Source organism: Oryctolagus cuniculus, chromosome 11 (assembly GCF_051225735.1).
Source record: "Oryctolagus cuniculus isolate XC-2025 breed Fujian yellow rabbit chromosome 11, ASM5122573v1, whole genome shotgun sequence".
Taxonomy (NCBI): Eukaryota; Metazoa; Chordata; class Mammalia; order Lagomorpha; family Leporidae; genus Oryctolagus; species Oryctolagus cuniculus.
The window spans coordinates 94,367,326-94,387,662 of NC_142877.1; the positions used below are offsets into that span (position 1 = coordinate 94,367,326).

The following is a 20,337-nucleotide window of genomic DNA, read 5'->3' on the forward strand; positions in this document are numbered from 1 at the left end:
GGTGTTTGACTAGCCTGCAGGAATTTGGGAACTAAAAAAATGGGTGGGGTATCTTTCTCTGTCTCTCAAATAAATAAATGAAACTAAAAATATATTAATTGGAATGAAAAAACTCATTAGACAATCAAAATATTGTATAAACCCACATATTTAGATTTTTTTAATGTTCAATTTCTTTTAATGATTCTCATCTCCCTAAAGGGCCAATACAGACATCTAGGTTATGGCAAGACATGTTCACTTGAAGACTTTGGCCTGCCTGAAGGCTTTGCTCACATTTTTGGAAGTTTTCTCTCATAAAAAGTACTCCTGAATCAGTGTCTGTGTCTCTTCACTGCTAGGATCCAGTTTCATGGATTCATATTCATATTTCCTATGATTCATAGTCTAACTGCCAATGTGGACTCAAGTTCTTGTGCCTCAGAAGACCCAATTCCAGAAGAGCCTTGGAACAGTCAAGTGATGAGGTTGTAACTCCTGAATGTTTGCATGTGAATTCTTTAGGGAAATAGTACTTCGCACACTACAGGGATCAACCATCCTTTCCAAAGTGCTCCCAAAATACAGCAGCACCGTAGAGAGTGTGTCATTGTTGGAGTGCTTGCGATTAAATGCATACAACACAAAGGTGCTCTTAGGCAGTAAAGGCATCCTTTGCCCTGGGTTCACCCATTAGTGCCCACTTATATGAGGAAGCTGTCTTGTTCACCTCTTTCTGGTGAGGCTGGGGCTTCTGCTTCTCTTCCTATGTTCCCCTCTATTTCTGTGGGGCATCCTTTTTAGTCTGGCTCTCTGCAAACTTTTTAGCATCAAATTAGGCTATCCTCTCAAATGGTTTCACCTCTCCCAAGACAGTCAAGAACAGGGTTACGTAATGTAGTTGAGGAACCCACAGTTGATATTAGGTAAACCTTGCCAGAATGAAAGCTCCAATACCTGTATATAGAGCCACAACAGGGTGTGGACAACTGTGATGTCAGCCAATGTCACTTTTTCACACACCAGAAAGTGTTCACCTTGACAAGAGCATCCAGTAGCCCCAGAATTTGCCTCCCCTCCTCCTTTGTATGCTCAGTGTCCTGGTTGTTATGATTCATGGTGTCTTAGATATGGGGTACCCAAGTACTGGCTAGAAGCATTGTCACTGTCAGCAAAACTCACTGCACCACCTCTGGAGTACTTCCCTGCAGCTCCTCATTGCTCAGATAGTAGGCGATGGCATTGCTCTTGAACACACAGCATCCATCATCATTCTCAAATACTGAAACCTTGCCAGCAGGAAATTTGCAGAGAAATTCAGGGGTATCGTTGGTTTCGCCAAAGTGGAAGTTTGGTGGTGGAGAAAGCACATGGACCTGAGCTCCACTGTACTGAGCACTGTGCCATGGTGATTCCACAAAGAAAGCCAAATTTAGGTTTTAATAGGCATTTGTTATTTTTTTTCAAAAATGATGCTAAAGAAGTTATGTCCTCCAAGGTTTATTATCTACATTTCTTTGTCTGAATTTACTTTGCTGACCAAGATATATGGTTGTTAAGAAAAAAAAAAGTTTTCTTATCCTCCTTTATGATCACTGACTATATTTGCACCATTAGGGTACTGTAAAACTATGTGCAGTTTCTAAATTATTTCCTTAGAGTTAAAGCTGCTGGCCTAATACATTCTAGTTTCTCATGATCTTGGCCAAGAACAGCAGCTGTAGCAGATCTTAGATCCAAAGATGGAAGCCACATGTTGAAGATGATATAGCCAACTGGTCAAGCAACACTCTTAGGGACCACACACTTATCATAAGACAGAGATAATAGTCCATCTATTTTAAGGTCCTGTGTTTTGAAGTTTCTTTATGATACTTAGTGTATGTTTCAGCAAATAAACAACTTGGTACTAACGAACATATTACCAGAAAATATACATGACATTGCCTAGCAGTTGAGTTGCAGAGTACAAGGACATGACCACTGCAGGCTGGGAAGCTATGACTTTTGCTATGGCGTGTCAGAATATTTAGTAAAACTGTTGGCTGTAATGAGAGGAAGTTTATGCCTCTGAATTTGGTTGCTGTAAAGATTATTAACAAAAGGCTGAGTGGTGTCTATGTTAACTGCCCTTGATAATTTTAGCCAAACAGTCTAAGAGAGAAAAGCTTGATTAATGATTGCCACTGAGCAAATAGATATAGAAAAGAATAGACCTTGTCCAAGAAGTCTGAGTCTAACAGAAGGCTGAACTCCAAACTTGACCAAAGTTGAAACTTCTTATATATAGGAAATCCTTTGCTTGTGTTTCTCCATCAGTATAAAAAAGCTTTTGCTCAGAAACTCTCTCAAAAGTCTTCCATTTGTACTTCTTAGTCAAATGATCAGAGCTCTGCTCTGTCACAAAGATCACACAAAATTATGATAGGTGTTAAGTGTCTGTCACATCTGTCTGGTGCAATGGTTAAGTCACTTCTGGGTGCCTGGTTTTGAGTGTTGACTTAGCACTCCATTCGAGCTTTCTGCTAATGAGCCATCTGGGAGGCAGCAGATTATACTTAGGTAATTGCTTTCCTTTCACCCACATGATAGACCAGTACTCAGTTCCTGAATCCCGGCTTTGCTGAATCCTGGCTTTGACCTGACTCAGTCCTGGCTATTGCAAGAAAATATTTTTAAATGTGCCTATTTAAATCATTGCTAGTCAATAAAGGAGGAAATCAAATTATCCTTATTTGAAGATGACATGATTCTATATATAGAAGAACCAAAAGACTCCACTAAAAGACTATTGCAACTCATAAAAGAGTTTGGTAAATGGCAGGATATAAAATTAACACACAAAAATCAATAACCTTTGTTTACAAAGACAATGCCATGGCTGAGAAAGAAATTCATAGGTAAATCCCATTCACAACAGTTAAAAAAAAAACAACAAAACAAAAACCTTGGAATAAATTTAACCAAGGAGGTAAAAGATCCTCACAATGAAAATTATAAAACATTAAAAAAGGAAATAAAAGACATAAGCAAATGGGAAAATCTTCCATGTTCATGGAATGGAAGAATTAATGTCCTTAAAAATGTCCATACTACCAAAAGCAATTTACAGATACAATGTGAACCCAATTAAAATACCAGTGACATTCTTCTCAGATATAGAAAAATGATGCTAAAATTCATATGAAAACACAAGAGACGCCAAATAGCTAAAGCAATCTTAAACAACAAAAGTAAAGCCAGAGGCATCACAATACCAGATTTCAAGGCATACTACAGGACAGTTATAATAAAAAACAGCCTAGTAATGGCACAAAAAGAGATAAGTAGATCAAAGGAACAGAATAGATATTCCAGAAATCAATCCGTGCATCTACACTAACTAATCTTTGACAAAGGAGCTAAAATGAATCTTTGGTGAAAGGACAGTTTCTTCAACAAATGATGCTGGGAAAATTGGATCTCTGCATATAGAAGTATGAAACAAGACCCCTACCTTACACCTTACACAAAAGTCAACTGAAATGGATTAAGGATCTAAATCTATGACCTGACATCATCAAATTACTAGAGATAAACATTGGAGAAACTCTGCAAGACACTGGCTTAGGCAAAGACTTCTTGAAAAATACCTCAGAAACACAGACAATCAAAGTCAAAATATACAAGTGGGGTTACATCAAGCTAATAAGCTTCTGTGCTGCGAAGGAAATACTCAGCAAAGTGAAGAGGCAACCATCAGAATGGGAGAACATATTTACAAACTGTGAAACTGATAAAGGATTAATGTCCAGAATCTACAAAGGGCTCAAGAAACTCAACAATACTAAAATAAACAATCCAGTTAAGAAGTGGGCAAATGACTTGAACAGGCATTTTTCAAAAGAGGAAATTCAAATGGCAAACAGACATATGAAAAAATGATTAGGATCACTAGCCACCAGGGAAACGTAAATCAAAACCATAATGAGGTTTCACCTCAATCCAGTTAGAATGGCTCTCATACAGAAATCAACAAACAATAAATGCTGGTGAGGCTGTGGGGAAAAGGTACTTTATCCACACTGGTGGGAATGTAAACTGGTACAGCCATTGTGGAAAACAGTATGGAGATACCTCAGAAATCTGAAAATATATCTACCATATGACCCAGAAATCCCAGTCTTGGGGATTTACCCAAAAGAAGTGAAATCAGCATAAGAAAGACTTTTCTATACTTTTACATATATTGCTTCTCAATTCACAATGATTAAGAAATGCAATCAACCCAGATGTCCATCAACTGATGACTGTATAAAGAAATTGTGGTATGTATATAGTATGAAATACTACTATGCCATAATTGAATGAAATCTTGTCTTTTGCAATAAAATGGTTGCAACTGGAAACCATTATACTAGTGAAATAAGCCAGTCACAGAGAGATGCTATATGTCTTCCCTAATCTTCCAAGATTTTGATTATACTATTAAATTTTCAATAAAATGTCATCAAATTTCCAAAGAGAACAAGCAATCAGGTGATAATTTAGTAGTAACTAATAGAGTACCAAAAAGGTAATGTGTATGAATGAAATTGACATTTTTAGATTTTATGACAGTTTTAAGGCCTTATCTCTATGGTTGAGAAACTGTTTTTTTCTTACTATTTGTTTAACTCTTTATTTAGTGTAGGATTTATCTTATGAGTACAAAGTAAGCTGAAAGTAGATAATTGTAGAAATTAAGAGAGGGAAAAAGAAAGAAGAAGGATGAAGTGTGAGAATGTGGGCTGGAGGGAAGGTTTCATAGGAAATACCATTATATTTCTAGATCGGTATATATATTAATTACATAAAATTTTTTATCTTAATTAAAAGCAATTAAAAAAGATAAAAGAAAATTATGCAGCCCCAAAACATAGTACATTTCCTAAAACTTAGCCAGAATGTATAACATGCCAAGGAAAACTTTCAGAGATTTCTAGAAGTCATGGAAGGAAATGATCAAAGGCATCATCCAAAGAAACGAAATCTAGGGTGAATTATTCAAACACTGGCATAGTACAAAGTCCCGGTACAATGGGCACTTTACATTTTCTATTTTTATCTGTATGAATGAATATTTTTAATTCCATCATTATAAATTAATGAGTGAGATGAGAGGGAAAGATAACATGTCTCTTAGTTTATAAAAGAAAAACACATATTGGTAAGAGATTCTGGACTTAAACTGGATGTAGAAAATGTATGGGGTGTGAGTGACTCCATTGTGAATGATGAATATGCTCCATTTGTGCAAAAAATGAATATGCAAAGCAGAAGCCTGTTGTAAACAATCCCCTATGACTATTCTGTTTTTATCTCTTTTATTAACAATGCTTGTATACTTAAGCCCTTAGAGGGTGCGGAATGTCTCTCAAAAGTTCATGGAAAATGCATATTGTTAAAAAACTATTCACGGCTTTCAAAAAATTTTACACCAAAATAAAATTATCTTTTAATTTCATTTCCCATAAACTTTTTTGAAATTTCCTTCTATTTCCTGACATTACTAGCAACCAGGATCACCGTGTAATTAACTTTGGGGCAATGTAATGTGAATTGTTATATGTGAATGAACGAATGACTGAAATTTGAGGGCTGTATCTAATTGCCTAAAATGAGAAAAGAATGGTGCATGAATTAAAATTATGACATGTTGGAAAGAATCACAGGTTGTCACTCAAGATTTCGATTATACTATTAAATTTTCAATAAAATTTCATCAAATTTCCAAAGAGAACAAGCAATCAGGTGATAATTTAGTTTAGTCCATGTGATTTGAGTTATTCTGTATTTTGAACTTCAATGGAATTAGAAAGAAATTTATTGGATTTGGAATTTAACATTTTTATTGTTTCTATCTCTTCATGCTTCACCAATTGAGTTCAAACTAGAAAAAATGCATATTAACCACTAGGTAGTCTAGTCAAATTAGTTTTTGTTATGTCAACTTTTTCTACATCTATTCTAAATGTTAATTTTCACATTTGTACTTATTTTTAGAACTAATCAATATACTTTTTTATTCCACTTGACATGGCTTATTTAATTATATGTTTCTGCATTTTAAATTGCAAGACTTGCTCAGTATGTTCTTTTTAAATTTCATAGAAAACCACAGGTACAGATGGTCCATTAATAGCAATAAAAAAGGCAAATTAAAATTATGCAAAAATCCTTTGGAAAGCAATTCATTCCATAGTTATTTCCAGGAAAGTGTCTGTGGTTAAAATCTAATGTGATAAGACTTCCTGCTGATACAACAAGCCATCTTAAAAGGACTATTGGATCATCTGAATTATTTGCTTTTGGAAAAAAGGACAGACTAACTAATTGATTTTAATAAACAATAGCTATAAGTAGGATTCCAATCTGTCAGGATTAGGTCCTAATATTCCATATGACTTGATAAACAATGACATTCAAAACCACAAATTTCTGATTCTGTTACTATTATCAACTAATTTCTCTACTGATATGGTAGACTGCTTTCATTATATAGAAGTTTTATGCTCATTAATATTTCTTTAAGAGTTATGATTTATAACTTTGGGACCAGATGCACATAGTTTCAAATCCCCCCTTTACTCTGTTATTCATATCTGTTTAGTATATCTCTTAATCCTATTTTTCACCTATGATTATTATAATAATTAGCAATAATTCTTTAAAAAGTATTGCAAAAGCTATTTTATTGATGTGGGGGTATGGCATATATTTTAAGATCCAAACAAATATTAGTGTTGTACATCTAAATAGGAGAGACAGAAAACATGGAAAACTAAAAGACCAAAGTTTATGATTTCATGCAAATAGCTGCATTTGAGTTAATTCTCTTAGAGGTATGAGCAATGACATGAAGGAAAAACTTCTATGAATGACCCAAGGGATGACAACAAAGTTCTGAAAAGGAATAGATGGACAAATGGAGTAGCAAATGAAAATCTTCTCCACTGATGCTGTTATAATGTTGACATAAGGGGAAAGACCACCACAGTAAAGAATTCTGATAAATTTCTCTCCCACAGAAATTTATTTTACCAATTACCCCCAATTGTGACCTTATCTAATTAGTGAAAGGATTAGGTTAAAGTCATGCAAAGCAGACCCCATTCTTACAGTAATTAGTCAGTAGATATGGAAATGTCGGACTTCAATAAGAATTTCTCTTTGGAAACTGAAGGATCAGAGATATTGCATGCATGGAGCATAATCAGATTACATTTGATCAACAAAGAGGAAAGCAGGCTACCTCCAAATTTCTAGAGCAGCTGTGCAGTAATTATGCCATAATTAATTTTGATTGTAAGTGTGTTTGTGTGTGTATTTTCTTCTTGGGATTATTTATTCATCTTTCCCAACAAGTTTAAAGAATCTTACATTCCTTGAAGTTGTTTGAGGTATATTATATACAAGAATGCTGAGATGTTGAGTTTAAAAACAACTTCATGTATTATTTCTTATATTGTTATGGCTGAGTTCCTTGCACACACACATACATACACACACAAATAGAGGTAAAAAAAATTAAGGAAAAGTCTTTCTGTATTCAAAGTACAATAGAAACTATAAACTGAGCATTCTTATTTATGATATGAACATTGAATTTTGGTGTTTTTCCTGGGATCCATTTTCTCTTAGCTTATCACTTGAAATCCTTTGAAATGCTTCACAGGGATGAATGATCAACACCCAGGGAGGACTTGGGATTGGTTTAGCACTCTGAGCTGGGCTGACATGAGACTTCATTCTTCAGCTTTCTGGGGAACCAAGAATACATTTTTAGACTTTATCCCCACCCTGAGATGAAAGTCCCTTGATGTCTTTGGGAAATTCATTTTAAAATTAGTTCTGTAGGAAGCAGAGTAATTTGAGAAATGGGGCTGTAGATAATATTTGAGAGAGGTTGACACGCATAATGCGAACTTTGTTATTTAAACTTTAGTCTTGGTGTGTGTGTGTGTATGCACACACATACAAGAGACATTGTGGGAAATGTACACCTGAGCCCTTTGTTTCAGTAACTTCAATAGTTCAGAAGGCCTTTCTTCAAGTGTAAAATACCATTATGCACATATTGGATAAATGTCAAAACCAAAGTTCAAGAAAGGCAAATTGAGAATAAGCTCTCTGTATATTTACAACATTTTAATATGGCTAATATATATAGTTTATGGAATGGTCCTCATTGGAGGTGGTTAGTATGGCAAAAGGGGTCTTTTGAGACTAGATTATAAAAAGCTGAACTGAAACAAAAATAGAGGATGGTAAGTATTGGGAAGAAATCAGGACTTGTTCATCTTATGGCACAAACTTTCAGCAAGTGCTAAGTTAAATAGAAATATTATAGGTTCATTCACTACACAGTTCTCCTGCTATACTGCAAGAAACAAATGTAAAAAATTCTGAAATACCCCAGTCATTGTTTTGTCATGGAAAAATATGAGAAATTCATTATTTTAGTCAGGCATCCCACAATTGGTCACTCTGCTTTTACAAAGCTGGATAGCCCTGCCTCCCAGAGCTAGTTTAGTCTTTGCAGCAGGGAATTCTCTAGGTTAGCCCTTGAAGAAGGGAAAACTCTGCAGGGAATTAAAATCAGCAATGGAGATTTTGGGGAAGAATGAAATGAGAGGCAGTTTCACAGCTGCTTACTATGAAAAACAAACAAAGGTGGGTCAGGCAGAAAACCTCCACCAACCAACATCTAACCTGATGTCCCAGGGTTGGAGTTAGCTTACTCTGAAAAAAGGAACACATTAAAACTAGCATTAGTGTGACTATGTGTCATGTGTTTCCCCAGCCAGCGGTTCTTGGAGGTTGTGAGTCCACAGGAATATTTAAAGATAAAACAGAATTACTCTGAGAAGAATGAATTCATTGTTTAGGGCTTTGGAGTTAAAATAGGTGGTATGTGCACACACAGAGGAAATAGAGCAATTAAGTTGTTCATTGGGTAATGCCTGGATATGGCCACCAATTCAGCTGGAGAGACAGAAATCTGATTAAACATCATATGTATAGCTATAGAAATGAGATAAGCATAGGCATGTAAGTGACTTAACTATGTGGGCATACAAATTTTAACTTTAGTTCTCACTTTCCCTTGCATCCCAGTTCTTCCAACAGGAGCAGCATGATTTATTTCCTCTTGGCATCTCTTCCACAGCTCCTCTCAGTGGAGTTTCCATCAAGATGTGTTTACTGAGGCTGCGGCCAAAATATTTCCTAACCATTCAGATTTCAGCTTTGAGGACATGCACTGGCACAACAAAATGATGAAGAAAAATCAGAATCATCAACCTTTCCAATAGGTTACATCCATAATTAGCCAACTATGTGACTTGACTTCTGCAACGGGCCAGGGGCAGGGCTGAGTTCCTTGTATCCTTATCTCATTTCCTATTCATCAGTCTATTATTTAGAAGATAACCTGATTTGCATGTAGAAGCAAATGAATACATTTAGCACAGTAAGGAACAATGTGAAAAAGAAAAAAAAAACTATGAAATCTGGATTCACGTAGAGTGAGCCAGGTTTGGAGAGAGTAGGCACATATAAATACTGCATGAATATATGATAAATATGAAATAAATAAGTGCTATTGTTACAATGAATCCATTTTTCTCTAATAGGGTGCTGGGTACTGGGACAGATGGATTATATATATCAAAACAATCAAAATCTTTAAGAAAAATTATACTATAATACACCTGCCATGTCATATAACCTTTCCCTGAAGATGAAATCCCAAAAGGCCTTCATTGATTTATTCTTTAAGCAAAGGTGGCAGAATAAATAAATTGTAATGTTAACAGCTGGCTCAGAGCTCCCCTTAGGGAAAAACTATCTTTGTTTAGAAAAACACCCTGTGATTCTGCTTTAGATGTGTGAGTCCAGAGGGCATGTTCTGGAAAGATCTTAGAAGAATGAAGAAAAAACATAGGGATATATTTGTCTGCTCAAAAATCTATAGGAATTAAAAAAAACATGAAATAGGAGAGGGTAAAAAGCCTAACCTCACCTGTTACCAACTAGGTAGAGATAGAGATGAGAGAAAGAAGAGGGGGGATAGAGACAGAGACAGAATGAGACAACAAAGCAACATAGAGATGTTGGAACTCTGTTAACTGGGAAATTTCTGAGAGTGGTGGTTACCAAAGTATCAGGGCCATCTAATACTCTATTAAACAGTTTGTAAATTATTGCTACTGTGCAATCACTTCTTGGTAAAATCTGCTACACCTACAGAGGACTTGTGTGACGACACTTTGGAGATATCAGACATGGATAGTGCAGGGGATGGGCGTTTGGCACCGTGGTTAAGGCACTGTTTGGAAGACCCACATTCCATAGAGTGTGCCCGGTTTTGCATCTCAGCTTGATTCCTTATCCTAGCTTTCTGCTAATATATACCCTGGAGGGGAGCAGGAAATGGTCAAGTGATTGGATCCCTGCCTCACATGTGAGACTGGATTACTGATTCCTGGCTTTGGCCTGGCATCACCTGACTGTTGGGGACATTTGGCAAATGAACTGGTAGACTGAAGATATCTCTCTCTCTTTCTCCATTTCTTTCTGTCTCTCACTCTCTCACTGTCACTCTATCTCCCTGCCTTTGAAATAAATAAAATTTAAAAAATGGACAAATGGATAAGTCACATGTAGGACAGTATAGGGCAGAGAGTCATGAACAAATACAGAAGGTGAGGTACTCATGAAAAGAGTTCAGTCATTCATAATGCTCTTAAAGTGCTATCAGAGTATCATATCCACTCATTCTCAGTGCATAGGGAACTCTTCTCTTCCCTACATATGATCTGATGCTATTGCCCTGTGGAAGAACTGCTCTGTACATAAGTGGCTAGAGATAGAGTTAATGTGTAATTCTATATAAAATATTCAACCTCTGACATGTACAATACAACATGTTCCACATAAATCTCTCTCAATTGTCCCATACTTATTAGCCTATTTAGAATATGATTGTGGTTATTTTGGTAAAACAGCGTCAACAATCACACATACTAAGGACTTTGCTTATGTTTCTAATTTGCCTTTATTTGTTTTAGGAATAGTTTGGAATGCAGCTTATTTTTTTTTAATCCTTGACTGCCTGTGAGAATTAGTATCACTTTTTATTACCCTCACAGCAGAAGTGTTCTTCTGTTGACCAACAAGAGATAGCTTAGGCTAAATTTATAAGACATTTGGATTGCTCTGAATAGATTAAGTTCCATGCTTTCTGAGCATAATACAATGACAAAATATTTATTTCATGTAAGTGCTATGTTTATTGTTCAATTTAAGTTTTTATAGGTGTCCTGTATTTAGGATGATAGGGCATAATGGGTTATATAAAAATGAGCAAAGGAAGAAGAAATCAGAAACAAAGACAGCTGAAGGTTTTCCCAGTCTGCATTATTTGGAGTTCATTTGTCTTACCTTTTTCCTCACCAATCCTAATAGTTGGGTTCAGTTATAATATCTTTTCTGTTATTTCCATTTTCTATATTTTTCTTGTATATTTTTTTTTCCTCATCACTTTTTCATGAATGTAATTATCAAAGTAGCTAACTAGAAATTATCTATCTAGTACAAGTACCCGATCTTGTCCTAAACAACCAATACTAGTGTCACTCCAAAACAAGTTAATGTGCGCCCTAAGCTGTTCTAAAATTTACAGCAGTTTCTCTGCATAGATGATCAATCTGAGATTCCCTACAAGATCCCAACGGCTGATATCTTCATGGTAGCATCTCATACTGAATTCATTCTCCCACTGAACTTTTGTTCTCATGGTTACTGTTTGACTTTGACCAACATTTCATGTAATTCTTCATCCTGGTTGCTGGTCATGCTAACCAACAATGCCCCTAGTACTTAAGACAGATGCATAACAGATCAGCTCCAACGCACCTCTCCCCAAACATCTCTTTCACAGTCTCTCTTCAGTGGCAGAACTTGCCCAGCTTCGCAGACTCACCATACAATCTCCACCCCGTTCTCCTCTATCAGTGCTTCTGGAAAACTGGTTAAACATTATTTTTCTGATCCTTCAACTCAAGACTATTTCCCCAACTCCTCCAAAAATTATAGAAGATCTCGTGTTTTGTTTTTTTTTTTTTTTTTTTTTTTTTTAAGATTTATTTGTTTATCTGAAAGGCAGAGTTAGAGAGAAAGAGAAGGAGAGACCGAGACCATCCACCTGTTGATTTACTCCCCAGATGGCCTGGGCTGAGCCAGACTGAAGCCAAGAGCCTGGAGTTTCACCCACTCCCACGTGGGTAGCAAGAGACCCAAACACTTGGGCCAACCTCCCCTGCTTTTCACAGGCCATTAGCAAGGAGCTGGATTGGAAGTGGAGCAGCTAAAACATAAACTAACACCCATGTGGGATGCTGGTTTTGCAGACAGTGGCTTTACCAGTTACACCACAATACCTGCCCCTAAGATCTAATTCTTAAAATAAACCTCTTAATACTTAACACTAAAAATGGTTGTGCCCTGGATAATTCAGTACTTAGAAGTGGGATGTTTTCATCTCAAAAACCTGAAACATGTGGTAATGGCTTGGAAATTAGTTGCAGGCAGAGGCTGAAAGGGTAGCAAGAAATCTGTTAGGAAAGGCTGGGGGAATGGCCAAGACACAACTCATATTTTGTTGCAGAGAAAAAAATGTCAAAACACTTCCCTGCAATAATGTGAAAAACAGAAAATGAGCATAATGCATCTGTGGACCTGGCTATCTATCTCCACCCCTACATAGAATATTGAGTGACAACAGGATTCTTCTAGCTGCACACGATCCATGAAGGTATAAATACAGTAAAGAAGGAGCTGTTCTGTTTCTAAGCAGAATTTAGAGGAAATGTAGAAAGAACAGGACTTTCTGGGCAGAAAAAGAAAAGTATAATTCATCTCAAGTATGTTCAGTCAGTAACAAATTGTCAAGGTCATCCAAGGCGTGGGACCAAAGATCAAATCTGGGTTCATATTTAAGGCCCCCTAATAAGACCTCTGAAAATTTTAAGACATATCACATGTTTAAACCTAGCAAATATATAGACAAACCACTCTGTTCATCTACATGATTGTGAGAAACAGCTATCATGTTCTTAATCTTCTTAAAGTTTTGGAGCAATTTTCTAGACAACTCAAAATTTAGAAGTTATCTAATAATTAATTTTCACAATGTAGTAATTTTTTAATCAAAACATGAATTTAAACATGGGTGCTTGACTTGCTTTCACTTTACTCCAGATAATTAAATAATTTAGTGTTCATTAATGTATTATTCGTAATTATAACTCAATTTCTGACAGATAACACTATGAAATTCTTCCTAATGATGTATTCTTTACATATAATACATGTTTGCATTGTAAGGGGACCTGTCTAGATGTAGTAATGGTTGAATAAATCATTACTGAATACGACAGCTTGAATTCATTTGAAAAAATTACTTCTCTGAACTTCATTTTCTTTACCTATATAGTTAAAAACACCTGCCCATCTTTTAGTAATACTTACTATATGTCAGCTATTAGTTCTCAGACATGATTTATCCTGTAGAGTTGAGGATAAAGCAGAATCAGGCATCAGGCCAGGACCAGAAGACAAGCCCTGTCCTGATCATTGACCGAAGGATGAGTACATAGCTGTGAATCCACTATTGATCCTATGAAAGCAATCCAGAGGTCAGATTGCTAAGAGATATTGTCCTTATCCCTAGTCATCTAACAATAAAGATATATTTAATGTCGATATTGAAAAGCCTAGTTATTTATCAGATGGCTTACAAAGATCTGAGCTGAGTATGTAAAACATCTAATAATTATTAGTTCACACATTATATAGGATGAGGTGAAAACCTGCTTCTCATTCAATTTTAGATTTTAATATTTTGTACAAAAATTGTTTGACGCCGGCGCCGCGGCTCACTAGGCAAATCCTCCGCCTTGCGGCGCCGGCACACCGGGTTCTAGTCCCGGTTGGGGCGCCGGATTCTGTCCTGGTTGCCCCTCTTCCAGGCCAGCTCACTGCTGTGGCCCGGGAGTGCAGTGGAGGATGGCCCAAGTGCTTGGGCCCTGCACCCCATGGGAGACCAGGAGAAGCACCTGGCTCCTGCCTTCGGATCAGCACGGTGCGCCGACCGCAGCGCGCCAGCCGCAGCAGCCATTGGAGAGTGAACCAATAGCAAAAGGAAAACCTTTCTCTCTGTCTCTCTCTCTCACTGTCCACTCTGCCTGTCAAAAAAAAAATTGTTTGACTTTGCTTTTCTTATGCCTCTGCTTTTTTTAGATTATTTTTAAAGTAATGCAGTTATTTACCTAAAATATCAATATTTATTCATTTTGTCCTATTCATTGAATAAATATTTATTAAATGTTTGCTATGCTCTTGTTATTATGTGAGATATGGAAATACAACAGTGAAGAAACAACATAGTTCTTGTATTCTGGGCATTTTCAGCTTAGTTATACAAAGGAGTGCACAGGAAATTACTATGCATGTTGCAATGATTGCAATAGAAGAATTAGGATATGCTGCTATTGAAGCTCCTGATTCCAACATGAGTACAGGGACAGTGAAGTGCCCTGTGAGAACTAAAGGGTAAGTAAGAGCCCAAAAAGAGGAAGAGGTCCTGGAGGCAATGAAAAGGAAATGCTAAGAAAATGTCCCAAGGTAGGAAGAAACGAAATCTGAGTGGGCAAAGAAGCAATGGCACAGCTGCCTGGTAGATAAATAATAAACTATAACCTTATTAAAGCCTCCTCTGCACTTAGAGAGAAAGGATGACCTCCTACTGGGTTTTGAGCAGGAATTTACGTATTTAAATAATCATCCTGGGGTATAGCGGATGCCTTGAAGGAGAAGAAGAAGAAAATCTGAGAGATGGAAAGCTTTGTAAAGAATTTCCTCAGGATCTGGGCAAGTTGACTATGCCAGAGCATTTGGTGAAGACATTGAAAAGTCGATAGATTAGACTTAGAAATTTATAATGTAGAAATTATAGAGCTTGTTGCTTAATTATGAAACACAACAAAGATAAAGGAACCAAATTTAAGGCTTGAGCAACTATATACTTTTTTGAGACCAGGAATATAATATAGGAGCAACAGCGGAGAAGCATATATTCAGGATGAGATGATTATTTTTGAGTCTGGTGCCCAGGTTTATATGTTCAGCAAGCCGTTGACTACCATTGCATTTCTGGGAGAGATTTGGCCACCAGAAGAGGAGGGATGCTGCTATTATCATTACCTAAAGTAAATTTCCAGAATTATTTTAGATAAAAACTATTTAAATAATGGGATGTCTACAGTTTTAAAAATATATATGGTCATAGACTAGAGAAAAGAATGGGAAAGGATTGGAGAAGATGAAAGAGGTACTAATAAAGTGGTGAAATGGTTTCATGAAGCATGCATTCTGGGAGGCTCAGCCTATCTTTCTAAAAGTATCAAGGATGCTCCTGACAATGACAGAACACTTTTATGAACTGTAGGCCAAGTGGTTAAGGACCTTCTAGAACTGTGCTATGGTGTAGATGTGTCCCTCTAAATTCAACTTAATCAGCAATGTGATGGTGCTAAGAAGTGATTATGTCATTAGGGCAGAATTAGAGCCCTTAGAAAAGGGATTGAGGGAGTGAAGTGTACCATTCATCCCTTCCACCATATGAGGACGCAGTATTTGTCAGTCCTAATGATTCAGCATCAGGGTGCAGAAAGAAACTTCACCAGACCTGGAACCTGCTGGCTCCTTGAATTGTGAAGAATAAATTTCTGTTATTTATGAATTTTCCAGTTGCAAGTATTTTGTAACAGAACTTTAAGGATTGTGATACTTTGTCTAAGAAAATGGAATTCATGATCACAATAAAATATTTTATTTTGAATACACCAGCTGTGAAATTAGAGACAAATCTAACTTCCCAATAAATTTCATCATCTGAAATATGAAATACCCACACTCACATCTCAGGATGATGGTCAGTATTAGGATACATCATTTTACGGGGCCAGCAACATGGCTTACTTGGCTAATCCTCTGCCTGTGGCACCGGCACCCTGGGTTCTAGTCCCAGTTGGGGGCGTTGGGTTCTAGTCCTGGTTGCTCCTCCTCCAGTTCAGCTCTCTGCTGTGACCCGGGAAGGCAGTGGAGGATGGCCCAAGTGCTTGGGCTCCTGCACCTGCGTGGGAGACCGGGAAGAGGCACCTGGCTCCTGGCTTCGGATTGGCAAAGCTCTTGCTATAGCAGCCATTTGGGGAGTGAACCAATAGAAGGAAGACCTTTCTCTCTGTCTCTTTCTCTCACAGTCTATAACTCAATCTGTCAAATAAATAAATAAATTTTTTTTTATTTTTTAAAAAAGGATACATCATTTTGTCTACACTTCTTAAAGTGAATAATGGGTTACATGTCCAGCACTACTCAAAGTCACCTAATAAACAGGGCACAAGAATCAATGGCAAATAATCTTAAAAATATTTTGAAAATGTATATTTGAAGTCCAATTTAAGATAAAGCCTGAGACTACAAAGTTAATTTAAGCTTGTAGTGGCTTCCTCATGCCTCTCCAACTCTAAAGATGTGGGATAATTATTCTTATTTGTAAAGTAACTTTAGATGGAAAAATAAGAAGTATTTTATCTGTACCTGATACACAGTATATTGTCCATGATTTTTAATAATAAAAAACTGAATTATCAGGAAGAAGATGTTTAGTGTACACTTAGCACAGATAAGTATACTTAGTACACATGGATTAGTGCATTGAACTTTCAAAATAGCCCAGAAAGTAAGAACAACTCTTATAGCCACTTGATAGATGAAGAAATTGAGGAAAGAATAAAAAATAATATATCTAAGTTCTGGCAGCTAGTGAGTAAGAAAATCAAGAATCGAGGCAGGCGCCACGGCTCATTAGGTTAATCCTCCGCCTGCGGCACTGGCACCCCGGGTTCTAGATCCGGTTGGGGTGCCGGGTTTTGTCCCGGTTGCTCCTCTTCCAGGCCAGCTCTCTGCTGTGGCCCGGGAAGGCAGTGGAGGATGGCCCAAGTCCTTGGGCCCTGCACCCGCATGGGAGACCAGGAGGAAGCACCTGGCTCCTGGCTTCGGATCAGCGCAGTGCCGGCCGTGGTGGCCACTTGGGGAGTGAAGGAAGACCTTTCTTTGTGTTTCTCTCTCTCTCAAAAATAAAAATAAAAATAAAGAAAATCAAGAACCGAACTCAGGCCATTTGGCTTCTAAACATATGACTTAGCAACAATGTTGTAGTAACAGATGGCATTATGGGTCTACAGAACATGTGAAAATCCAGGCCTCTTGTAAAGACCTGGAATACCTGCAGCTAGAAAGTGAGCCTAGGCCGGCGCCATGGCTCACTAGGCTAATCCTCCGCCTTGTGGCTCCAGCACACAGGGTTCTAGTCCCGGTCAGGGCGCTGGATTGTGTCCCGGTTGCCCCTCTTCCAGGCCAGCTCTCTGCTGTGGCCCAGGAGTGCAGTGGAGGATGGTCCAAGTGCTTGGGCCCTGCACCCCATGGGAGACCAGGAGAAGCACCTGGCTCCTGCCATCAGATCAGCATGGTGCACCGGCCATTGGAGGGTCTCTCTCTCTCACTGTCCACACTGCCTGTCAAAAAAAAAAAAAAAAAGTGAGCCTAAGAAACAGCAATACAGCAACATCATAACCCAGAAGCTCTCGGGTGAGAATGACACTTCAAGTGCATGGTCACTGTGGAACCTCCCTCTTACATCACTCAAGGCCACTCTGGGAACATTTTAAAACATTCCAAACATTCCTGTATGTAATTTACTGAGTCCTGGGAAGACAAATATGATCGTCCCCAATCTGAGTTCCATGTCTAGATCCTGGCTTTCAGGATGCATAATTTTTAATTCTTTGGAATTCAGCCCATGGAAGCTGAATCCTACGTTCCATTGAATCCCATAATTTGAGGTATTTCTGCAAGATGGGATGGAACAATTGACACTAAGCAGTTAAAATGTTTAAACAATTTTTTTCCATCTAACTTGAAGAAAATAATTTTGAACAGCTACGTACAGACCCATTTGTTTCCCAAAATAAATCTTTGTTCTCTACCTCTGTCATATCTCCCTTAAATATACTATAACCTCTGACCTACACTTCTCAATATGGTAGCCACAAGTCACAGGAGGCAGGCACTTAACATTTTGTAGTAGGGCTAACATGAATTGAGATGAAATTTGAGTGCAAAATATACAATTAATTTTGAAGACATATGAGCTAAAATGGTAATATTTTAAATATATTTAATTTTAATTATGTAAAATAATTCTAAACATAATTTTACCATTTACTTTTTACTTCTTTAATGTGCAAGTACTTGCAATTTAAAAATGAGTATTATGCAATGTTTATATTGGACAATGCTATTTCAGATTAAATAGTAGAGTACAGCGCTAATGCCACTGTGCTCTATGCACTGTATTTTCTAATGCAGATAGAAAAATATGGAAATTACTTGAAATATGCAAATATATGGACTACATCTGCCAATGGCCATGGGTAGTACCTTGTTTAAACTAGCATCCTCAGGGAGAATGACTATGCATTTTGGACAAATGCATAAAAGAACAGATTGAAAGCATCAGTGAAAACTACAGTTGCAGGGACTTGAAAGAGCCAAGATGTTAGAGAGAAGTAAAATATGTTGAGGTAACCTCAGTATTCTGCTGTCCCTTTTCCCTGAAGGCAATTGCCAACTCCTAAATTGCAATGTGAAACTGGAACATTGAAAGAAAAAGCAAAAGGCAGCTGTTAAAAGGTTAAAGAGACAAGCAAAATAAGCAGAATTTTGGTTTTTGTTTTGTTTTTGTGTTGTCCAACTTTTTACTGATGCTAGAGAGACAAAAATTAGAGCTTCAAGCTCAGGTAAGAATTCAGGCACACATATGAAACTGAAAAGGCAACATCTTTCAGGACAAACTGGAAGCTTACTAGCCTTGACTGCACTACTATGCTCACCAGACATAAAAGAATCCTTTACAAAGTAAGTAACAGTAATCATAAGCACATATATCTGTGCCTAATGTGCAGAATATGATAAACAAATGATCAGACATGCCAAAAGAAAAATAATCAGATGACTAAAAAACAATGGGGAAGAAAGCAAGACAAATTAGTCAACAGGTGATCCAAATGTTGGCATTACAGGATCCAGACTTCTAAAGAAATTTCCAACCACTTATTCTTATATAAACAAGGAAATACATTAAAAGAGGAGAATTTCAATGAAGAACTAAAATCTTTCTCAAATCAAATGTAAATCATGGTGTGGAAAAAAGTAAAATTAACAATGTAACATTGGTTATAACTGCAAATTAAATATGGCAGAACAGAAGATTAGTGAACTGAAAGATAAATCAATGAAAAAAAATCCAGATTTCAGTACAAAAGAGAACAATATTAGAAAGTAATAATTTGAAAAGGAGCTCAATGACATGTCATAATGTATGATAATTAGATATTTGAGGAACATGAAGATGGTGCAAAAGCAGTAGAAAGACTTAAAATGGCTGAGAATTTTCCAAATCTGATGAAAAAATATGGTCACGCTTTCAAAATATTCTATAAATTCTAAGCAGAATAAATGCATATGAAATTGTATCTAGGTATATTATAGTAAAGTTCTCAGAAATCAAAGATGATCCAAAAATAGTCACACGAAGGCAGAAAAAACAGTAGACACAAATTTAGTTGGGTAAATAAAATCAGACACAAAAGTATTGTTTACAATTTGTTGTTTATATATAATTCAAAAAGATACAGAACTAATTTAAGATGATTGAAATCAGAAGAGTAATCACAATTGGCAGGGCTCAATGCCTGGGTAGAATCCCAAATGAGACTTCTGGGGTGCTGGTGATAGTCTCTATGTTGACCTTCTGATGGTTATGCAGATGTATTTACTTTTTAAATTATATCAATATGTACATTTTACTATAAGTATGTCATGTTTTGTACTTCAACAAAAAGTTCCTTTCATCAAAATGAAAGAATATGAAGGCAATTGCTGCTCAACTTTTTGTTCCCCAAATTAGTCAACCATTAAATGGTACTTAACACATTATTTTTCTACTTTGTTTTTTTCACCTTCTTCCCTTCAAGTAGTGCCAATGTGATAAGACAAACCCCTTTCCTGAAAGTGTTTAATTCTTGGTCATTCAGCTGATTTTATGTTTCAAAAGTTTGTCATCAACTTCCACTTTCAGGCATGATGTAGAGTAAGGACTTTTTAGTTCATCTTGCTTCTCCTGCTCTACCTTCCTTTCCTCCTTCCTTC

General features: G+C 36.9%; 1 pseudogene; it reads right to left on the bottom strand.

Annotated features, from left to right (window-relative positions):
* Positions 1-237: 237 nt before the first annotated feature.
* Positions 238-20,337, bottom strand: part of LOC100344056 (elongation factor 1-gamma pseudogene) — a 48,412-nt pseudogene continuing 28,312 nt past the window's right edge.